Consider the following 7070-nt stretch of genomic DNA (forward strand, 5'->3'; position numbering starts at 1 on the left):
ACAAAGCTGAGTGCCGAAGAATCGATGCTTTTGAACTGTGGTGTTGGAGAAGACTCTTGAGAGTCCCTTGGACTGCAAGGAGATCCAACCAGTCCATTCTAAAGGAGATCAGCCCTGGGTGTTCTTTGGAAGGAATGATGCTAAAGCTGACACTCTAGTACTTTGGCCACCTCATGTGAAGAGTTGACTCATTGGAAAAGACTCTGATGCTGGGAGGGATTGGGGTCAGCAGGAAAAGGGGACGACAGAGGATGAGATGGCTGGATGGCATCACAGACTCGATGGACATGAGTTTGAGTGAACTCCAAGAGATGGTGATGGACAGGGAGGCCTGGCGTGCTGCGATTCATGGGGTCCCAAAGAGTCGGACATGACTGAGTGACTGAACTGAACTGAACATTATCTAAAAGATATACAAAGGGCATAAAGTTCAAAACAATTATAGATTATGCTATATACTTCTATAAGTTTAAACAAAGAAAAAGCCAAAGCAAGAAAAGAATAGGTATGTATTTTCCTGACACAGACTACCTGCAAAGACAGAAGAGGAACTGGTAGTATTGGCTTTATCAAGGGAAAACAGGGTGGCTGGAAAAATACTCTGACACTTTCTAAACTTTTTATCTTGTACAACCTATCCCCCCACCCCACCCCCAAAAAAACCCTAAATTAGTTAATTCATAAAAGTTACACAAAAAAAACACATATACTGTATGACTCCATTTATAAGAAACATCTAGAATATGCAAATCTATAAAGTAGATCAGTGGCTGACAGTGAAAAGGGAGAGGATTAATGAGGACAATTGTTAACAGTTTGCGGTTTTCTATAAGAGTGATGAAAATGTTCTGAACTAAAAACCAGTTAATGTATCCTTTAAAATGCTGAATTTGGGGGCTCCTGCTGGTCCAGTGGTTAAGACACCACATTTCCAATGCAGAGGGCCTGGGCTCAATCCCTGGTCAGGGAACTAGATCCCACATGCTGCAACCAAGAGCCCACATGCCAGCAACTGAAGACCCCGCATGCTGCAACTAAGACCTGGTACAGTCAAATAAATATATAAATGTTTTAAATCACTAATTTTATGTGAATTATATCTCAATAAACCATTATAAAGAAATCTCAGGTTGTTACATTCAACTGAAGTGATGTGCTAAAATAAATTACCTAAATATTCTACAAAATAAAAGCTATCACCTTCGATTAGCTTTTATACAAAAAAGGAAAATACTACATCACTAGGCTTCCCAGGTGGCATTAGGGGTAAAGAATCCACCTACCAATGTAGGAGACATAAGAGACACAGGTTCGATCCCTGGGCTGGGAAGATCCCCTTGAGAAGGGCATGGCAACTCACTCCAGCGTTCTTACCTGCTGGAGAACCCCATTGACAAAGGAGCCTGGCAGGCTATACAGTCCATAGGTTCACAAAGAGTCAGACACAACTGAAGCAACTTAGCACACACACACACTCTTGTTTAACTGGGTCAGTAAGTTTTGACTAACCAAACTGAGCCACTTACTGGTGTTCCTCTTTTTAATTAAAAGTCTAATTTTACATTTCATCAGAGCTATTGACAAGCAATAATAAAATCATCTGATCTGAATTTTACATCTTTCAGGACTGGCCACATGATCCTCCCAAAAAGTTGGGGGGGGGGGGGCTCCAAAACTTAAATTATCCATTATCTTCAGGATAAAACTTTAAAGACCAACACTTCAAAAAAGGTTGGTTATTGTTTCTGATTATGGCTAGATATGAAAACAGAAACCCTACTTTCTAACACTAAAGCACTAATACCTAGGAAAGGTTAAAAAAGAAAAAAAGATCTCTCCTCTGATTTGGAGTTTGAGAGATAGATAAAATTTAGAACTATTCTTTTCAAAAGTTTCCTCAGGCTTAAGGCAATTAAGTTTACTGATTTCCTAAAACTAGTTTAAGTAACATCTATCAGAGACTGATAAGACAAAATTTAAACAGACTTATAAGTCACAAATACAGTGACTTTTATAAAAATAGTAAAGTTCAGAAAGTTCATAAAAACCAATACCTCTAAAATGGTGTATAATTGATCAAAAAGGCCATCATCAAAATATCTACAAACAATACACTGGAAAGGATGTGGAGAAAAGGGAACCCTCTTGCACTGTTGGGAATGTAAACTGATACAGCCACTATGGAGACCAGTATGGAGATTCCTTAAAAAACTAGGAATAAAACTACCATTGTTGTTGTTCAGTCACCTAGTCATATCTGATTCGTTGCAACCCCATGGACTGCAGCACTCAAGGCCTCTGTGTCCCTCAACATCTCCAGAAGTTTGCCCAAGTTCATGTCCATTCCATCAGCCATGCCATCCAGCCACCTCATCCTCTAATGCCATCTTCTGCCCTCAATGTCTCCCAGCATCAGGGACTTTTCCAGTGAGTCAGCTATTTGCATCAGGTGACCAAAATACTAGATCTTCAGCTTCAGTATCAGTCCTTCCAATAGGTATTCAGGGTTGATTTCCCTTAAGACTGACTGGTTTGATCTCCCTGCTGTCCAACCAATGACCTAGCAATCCCACTAGTGGGCATATACCCTTAGAAAACTATAATTCAAAAAGACACATGTACCCCAATGTTCACTGCAGCACTATTTACAACAGAGAGGACATGGAAGCAACCTAGATGTCCATCAACTGAAAAACAGATAAAGAAGTTGTGGTACATACATACAGTGTAATATTACTCAGCCATAAAAAGGAATCAATGTCAGTTGAACTGATGCAGATGAACCTAGAGTCTGTCAAACAGATTAAGAAGTTGTGGTACATGTATAATGGAATATTACTCAGCGGTAAAAAGTAACAAATGTCAGTTGAACTGAGGGGGATGAACCTAGAGCCTGTCCAACAGAATAAAGTAAGTCATAAGGAGAAAATATCATATTTTAATGCATATATACAGAATCTAGAAAATGGCACTGATGAACCTATTTGCAGAACAGGAATATGAATAGAGACACAGATATGGAGAATGGACTTATGCTGGGGTGGGGACAAGAAGTGAGAGCGAACCACTGGCATATATACACTACCATGTGTAAAACAAGACAGCTAGGGGGAAGCTGCTATAAAACACAGGGAAACCAGCCCAAAGTTCTGCATCAACCTACAGGAGTGAGATGGGGGGAAGGTATCTCCCTCTCAAGAGGGAGAAGATATATATATACCTATGGCTGATTCGGGTTATTATATGACAGAAATCAACACAAGATTGTAAGAGAATTATTCTTCAGTTAAATAAAACAAAGCTAAAAACATAAAATAAAACTGTATATAAATCAAATAACACAGACTCCTAATCTTGTACTTAGTCCATAAAGCTCAGTTTTGTTACAAATCAAGTATTTTTGTAAGCAATTATGCAAAAACACACTTATGAAGTGCAGTTAAGACAGGCAGCAAGGAACTACTTGAAAAAATTGTTTAGCTATCCCAAACCTACAAAGACATTAGAGAGTTAAGAATTTCTTATAAACACTGTCTTCTATAATAATAAAACCTTGATTTTTCATCATTTTTACAGGTAAAAGTGGGCAAGGACGTTTTAACCAATGCTTTAAAAATCATTATCTTTTAAAAATTAATCTATGAAATATCAAAGATTCTACCGATGGGAATCCAGTTTAGAGACTGTACTATAATAAATTTTAAACTTACATTATATATACACATTTCAAAATTTTCCTTTCCTTGAAACACAAAAATTAAGTTCAGAAGAGTCAGACTGCTTTATTTGCACTCTACACAAGTATCTAATAAATGTAAAAATGTGTGTATTAAGTCCAAAAAAAGTTTGAACTTTCAGACTTTTGATTTGTATAGTCTTTTTTTAATCCTCCTGTCAAGTTTATTCCATAAATTGATCAAAATGTGTAAAACCAAAAACATAATTTACAAAAAAAAATAGTATCTATCTTAACCCATACGTTGCTAAAGGTTTACAGACGAGAAATAAAATTTTATTCCACAACAATTCTTAAGCATGGATTTCACTTCATTATAAAGCAATATGCCTACGCTTTTGGAATACAATATTGGATTTTCTAAAGAAAGGATAGTCAATTCATCAAATTCAACTGTATCAGACACACAAACACCACTCTAAAGTCTAAGATAACTTTAACCAATTGCAAAAATCAAATTACTTAGGCTACTCATGAAGCAATAAATCTCCTTCCAGAAAGATTCTAAAAATTCTCTGAAAGCCTTAAGGAAGACCACAGTTTTGGTATACAGATACAACTTAGCATTCAAAAAAATCTCAGTTCAGCCGTTCAAGATCAAGCAGTTATCCACATAGAATTACTATAATAATGACCTACAGAGATAAATTCAGTTGTGGCTGGGAAATATTCTAAGTAACTTTCTGAAAATGTCAACATCAGAAGGTGCAGGCACTCACATCAACACACAAATGCAATTACACAGAGAATGTTTTCCAGTAATGTGTCAAGTTCCATAAGAAAACTGTTACAATTCCAGAGAACCTATTCTGAGTATCTTTTCACCAATGACCTCTTTTGGAAATGTTTAGTAACTACTAAAGCCACGATCTTCATACAACTTACAAAATACACTAGTTAGTTTACTAGCTAGTTACCTAATTCAGATACTAGTTATCAGTCTACCCCTCCCCTCACCCCCCAACCAACCCGGCAACAAAGTACACCAAAATTCCAAACCAATACTATTACTTTAAAAACACAAAACATTACAAAACATTCAGATGATAACTGAGTATTTTCAAAGTTGCTAAAAATAACCATAACTTTTCATACAGTAAATGCATTACTGTAAGGTAGGCATGGAGATGTTAGTTTGTTCCTTAACATAATTATTCACTACAAGAGTGCGGTTAAATTACATTTCTGAAGCTCAAATTTGTAAGAGAATAGATTCACTTGAATTTCAGTATTCATCAATATACAATGGGCCCAGAAATTTGAAAAATCTTTTTAAAAGCATAATTTACATACGAAAGTAATCAGAAAACTAGACAGCAAGGGATGCAGACAATAAAATAGCCAACTATCCGTTCTTAATCGTCATTAGGTTAACTTTTATAATTAAATAAATGATGTGCGTGTGTGCTAAGTCGCTTCCGTTGTGCCTGACTCTGACCCTATGAACTGTAGCCCGCTAGGATCCTCTGTCCTTGGGATTTTCCAGGCAAGAACACTGGAGTGGGTTGCCATGGTACTCACTATCTATAAGCAAGCACTTACTTTCGACCAGAAACTATACCCTGGGCATTTTATCATAACTACAATCCTAAATTTGAAAGGTAAATTTCAAAATGTATCTGAAATGCTTTTAGGTTTTAAGGCACGAAGTTGCATTTACCTAAGATAGTAGCCCATCCCCACCCCTTTCTTTCACCAAATACCATTCGTTAATGCAGGCTTCATGAGCATTTTCTATTCCTAGGAGTGATCCCTTTACCACAACTCGGGGTTAGCAAGCCAGCAGGTCCCTAATACTTGCCTAAGTAGAATTTAAAGAACTAATTTTTATGGCAGAAATAGACAGCAATCAAATAGCCACCTTGCCTTGGATTAAGTATGTCAAGGTACCCAGGGCACTAAGTTTTCTCAAATCCTAAGCATGTGTTTTCTGGAAGGTGCATCCAAACACATTCAACACACACAACAGCTGGAAACATAGGTCTCTGGCATCAAGAAGGACTAGCGCCGACTCCAGACACTTCGAAGTGAAAAGGGCTCCTGCCAGTCTCAGAGAACCGCAGTCGCCGTCGACTACCAGGGCCCACATCACAGCTTTTCAACTACAAAGGTTAACTAGCCAAGAACTACGTGAAAAAATGCCTCAGGGAAAGCACTTCTGGGGAAGGGGAGTCCGACAAATCACGTGCCGCCAGCCGGAATCCACGGATCACTCGGCGGGTTCCAGTCGCATTCGGTTACCGTGGAGACTACAGAACCAGCCGTCCGGCCCTCTGAGGCCGGCCCTCTTCCCAGCAGCCGTCACGCCACCTCCAGGCACTTTCCCTGCAGCCTTAGCCGCGGCGTCGTGCCCAAAAAGAGGCAGAGCAGGCAGCATTTGCCAGGGACTCTGCCGCAGAAGTCTGGTGTGCTTTAAAACACACAAGGCAGCGCGCGGGTGGGCTCGAGAGATCTCTTGATCCACGTGTCTGCCCCTGCGACGCGAACTCTGGGAGAGTGGTCTTCCCTCGGAAGGAAGAGCGCTTTGGTTATTCACATTGTTCTGCCATCAGTAACTCTTCTTTTCAGAACTCCTTCACCCTCCCTGCTTCCATCCTCGCCAGAGGAGGCATGGCATCTCCAAGAGTTCCGAAGGCAGAACAAAAATCTTCACAAGACACTACCACTTCCCACTCTCAACCCAGTTTGAAATAATCCCTAAATTTTCTATAGTCCTCGCACGCAGATTCCTTAACTGTGGTTGCTAGTACTCGGAGCGGTGTATTTCTATCCCAGACCCACCTACTGCTGAGGGCACAGACCTTGACCATTTAACAGGGGCGGGAAGCCACATAGAGAACTGGCCAAAGGGTGCCCCACAGAGGGGAAAAGAAAATAACACCTGCTCTTCCCACCTGTTTTCCCCGCCCTCATTTCTGCACTTACGAACCACCGGTCCTTTGTTTACCAAGTTCCCAGTCCTATACAGCTCACTTCCTCGACCTCCTTCTTTATTAAACTCGCGGTCTTGCTTCAAACAACTTGTCAGGAAATTACATGCTAGACGAAAGGTTTATACAGGTGTCAAAATGCTGCACACAGCTCCTTAGAAAAGCGAGGTCAGCACCGTTTCCTTCGGAGTTTTGGAACGCCGAGACCTGAGCTCTAAAAGGCAAAGCGCACAAGCACGGCTCTCGACCTAAAGCCCCACGACTGGCTGGAAGGCGTCACGCGGATCGTACCATGCGGTGCAGCACCCCACACACGCGAGGGCAGGGCTGCGCCATGGGCGCTTCTCACCCCGCCCGCCTCGTGGCCGCTCAGGCTGGCGTCGATGTTCCGAGTTGGCCGCGCG

Source organism: Capricornis sumatraensis, chromosome 2 (assembly GCF_032405125.1).
Source record: "Capricornis sumatraensis isolate serow.1 chromosome 2, serow.2, whole genome shotgun sequence".
Taxonomy (NCBI): domain Eukaryota; kingdom Metazoa; phylum Chordata; class Mammalia; order Artiodactyla; family Bovidae; genus Capricornis; species Capricornis sumatraensis.